Source organism: Mercenaria mercenaria, chromosome 5 (genome assembly GCF_021730395.1).
Source record: "Mercenaria mercenaria strain notata chromosome 5, MADL_Memer_1, whole genome shotgun sequence".
NCBI lineage: Eukaryota > Metazoa > Mollusca > Bivalvia > Venerida > Veneridae > Mercenaria > Mercenaria mercenaria.
Genome location: NC_069365.1, coordinates 54,203,985 through 54,207,896, shown reverse-complemented (window position 1 = coordinate 54,207,896; position 3,912 = coordinate 54,203,985).

Below are 3,912 nucleotides of genomic sequence, written 5' to 3'. Positions count from 1 at the left end.
GGTTAAAATTTTTAAGGACGTATGCAGGGGAGGCTACTCTCTAAAATTATTGCAAACAAACAAATCAACGACTTCATTTTTTATCGTCAGGGAGCTGTATTGTTAGTGTCAGCGTCATGCCAGAGAGTAAAATTGCCTGTGAATCAGCAAGAAAGGATTTGTTGAACTGTCTTCTTCAATCAGAGTGTTACAAAATTGTAAGATTTGTGTACAGGTTGCCTTGCATAACAGTTAACACACTTTCCACAAAGATTGAAAGAACCCTGCCTGATGCAACCTTGAAAAAAAAATCTCAGACCCACCCTACTGAAAGAACAAGGATAAATATCCAGCAGGGAATACCACGCTAAAAATACGCAGCCGCGCCATATTGCAACTCCCAGCAAGCTGATTAAGTCCAAATAATTTGAGGTCAGAACTGATAAAATAAATTTTTGAGATATTTTCGTGATACTCTGGGCAGAATTCCTCTCTACATCAAAACCAGTAAGACCTTTTCTATGGTGAAAATAGATTTAGGTAAAAACACAAACAGGCAATATACTTAAAGGATGAAGTGGTAAAACAAAATAAAACTATCATTTTGTATGGTTTAAACATAACATTAAAACACATTAATAATTAGGCAGTGGCTACGATTACGGTACCGTAATCCTAGCCTCCGGTTCTAGGATTACGGAAGTTCCGTATTCCTAGACATCCCTTTGAGAATAGGCTAGGATTACGGAAGTATTTAAGAGGCATCAAATTTATGTTAGGACATGCATAAATGACATTGTAAACTTACTCATTTCACTTAATTTCACTTATATTTCGTGCTATCAATTGGTCGTTTTGGGTTAGTATAATCTTAATGGCGGTGCGCGGAAATATAGAATTATCTATGTTTCGTATATACCTGCATTTTTTTTCTCATCAAGTCAACACAAATGGTCTTTAACCCTTAGCCTGCTAGCGGCAAGTGATTCTGCCTTTGCGACCAGTGCAGACCAAGATCAGCCTGCACATCCGTGCAGTCTGATCATGGTCTGCACTGTTCGCTATTCAGTCAGTAATTTTTGAGTGAACACCCCTTTGAATAATAAGTGGTATGGCCCAAATTGAATGATGGACCAGTCCATTTTAGATATTTAGCAGGGTAAGGGTTAATAACATACAATATGGTTATAAATCATAAAATTCAAAGTATAGAATTTTTTTTAAATCTATAACTTTGACACTCATATTTCTAATATATTTCCGCGCGCCGCCATTAAAATTATACTACCCCAAAACGCCGGATAGAAAACACCAAATAATAAGGCAGGCATGAAAAATCAAGTGAAATAAGTAAGTTTACAACATCATTTATGCGTGTCCTAACATATACTTTATGCCTCTTAAAATACTTCAGTAATCCTAGCCTATCCTCATAGGGTTGTCTAGGAATACGGAACTTCCGTAATCCTAGAACCGGAGGCTAGGATTACGGTACCGTAATCGTAGCCACTGCCTAATAATTAAAGGGTAAACTCTACATGTTTCATTTGGCTACCTTACTGTATTCACATGTCTTCCATTAAACTCAGTACAGCTGACAGTGCAGTTATCGGTCACGTGACCCGAAGTGGAGACGTGTAAAATGTGTGTAAACTTTAGGGTGTGTTCTTTAAAACAGTGACAGACTCGTGTTTTGACGTTTATTCACATATACATCAATTGAATGGACGAAAAAAATAGATATTCTTTCCAGATATCTTAAAATTTCAATGATATTTTTGATTTTTAATAATTAAAATACGAATTAAAAATCGCCGCGTAGAATCGACGCGGAAGGTTCACCACTGAAAAAGGTCCATCCTATGTCGTACGTGGAGGAGAGATATTGACCTGTGCAAAAATTATCACAATATCGTGACTCTAGAGCTCATACAATTAGTTGGACAAGCTGATGTGCACACAACAAACACACATGTATGTGCACGCACGCAAATACAAATCAAACACATGAAGACAAAACAAACAAGGAAGACAGTGGGGCAATTCCTTGGAACTGTCAGTGGCAAAAACACCAATGGGGAGCTTAAACTGGTTTATGGTGCGCACATAACATCACTCTTGCCCCCACCATGTTCCAAAATTACGCGACATTATAAATAAAAGTAATCCCCACCGGATGAATCCCTAAGATACAATCCTGAATAAAAAAATCCTCCCACATCAATTCATCATCATCATCATCATCATCATCATCATCATCTATCATATATATACATGTATATATCATTTGAAAAAAGCTTATATTTCACCGCATATTTCTCATTTTGGATTGATTTAGGGTGAAAAATGTTTTTTTTATCTGTCTGGTCATATTTGTTCATCCCAGGTATGATACTCATGCCTGTGCATCAAGTCAGTAGTTACTAAAAGGTCAAAAGCCTGCTATATTTCCATTTGCCAAAGGATGTGGAACATAGAATATCATCGTTTTGGAGTCTCGGGTGTATTCTAACGGCAAGTCACTATACTTGTTATTCATTTAAAATGTCTGAAATTCCACCATTTGCTTAATTCAGAGCCAACAAATGACTATACTGTAATAAAATATTTTCCATTTCACTTTTTTTCGTCATTGGAAGACATTTTGGAGTCTGCAACCTGCATTGTGATTAAGTTAATAAGTACTGACTTGATTATTTAGATTTTTTCAGGGTTGTAGCAAGGGTCTTGTAGGGCTTAAATTGGTACTAGCCTGAGAATGCTCATGACTTTTTTCAGGCTTGTATCAGTGGTCTTGTGTGAGGAAGGATGGGGGCTAATGAATGATTCTGCCACCTGTGGCATAACTAGTATTGATACTGTTGTGTTTGAAATGAAATGCAATAGGTGATGTCTATCAGACTTGGATACCCAATCTTGCTGTTAATCTGAAGAATTTGAAACGTTTTTGTGAATTAAAAAAAAAAACATGAATAATTTCATTAGAGAAAATGCTTTACGTACAATGCCTGTATTGTAGGAGGGCCTGACACCAAGAGAATGTCTGCAAAGAGGGGATGACATGCCAGAAGACTGTAAACCTATCAGAATGAGATTGTACCAGTGTAAAAGATCTCAGGTAATCACTTTTAAAGGCCATTGCCATTCATATTTGGATTTATTTATTTTCAGTGAAAGAATATTAATGTAACTATAAACATGCATTTGTTCTGTATATGAAGACTGCATACTGGAAGTTTCATATTATATGCTCATTACACATGCACCCTGTGTCCACATAGATTGACATTAAACCTTGTGTATAAACAAAGTTGTCATCAAGTTGCTTTAGCATACACTCATTCTCACGAGAATTGGGAAAACGGCCATACCTAAAAACAACAAAATGGAATTGTTCCAAATATATTTATTTTATATGGAACTAACTGATCGAACATTGAATAAAACATTGTGAAAAACTTTCGAACAACATTTAGAAAACAAAAAAATTATGACACATTGAAAATACAGCATGAGATTGCCTATTTTGCGTCCAGTAATGTACGCTACATGTACACGTATTGACAAGAATACCTTATACTGTAATTGAAGCATATAATTGTAGGCTATAAACGACTGTAATAACGAAAGGTATAGCAACGCCTGTTGTGGAACAAGATATCTTACAATAAACATTTATATAATATTCATTTAGAAATATCCAAAGAAGGTGTATATAATGTGCTTGATAAAAATATTGTGTACATTTGAAAGTTACCTTGTTTCAATGTATATAATTTAGATGAATGTGACATAATTTTTAAAATAACCTCTTAAACAGATAGTATATGGTTTATAATTGAATATAATAACATTTGAATACTTGAAAGTTCGTATTCTATACTGTATTGATACGTTTTGATATTAGATCTAATTGTATCGGACATTACATGG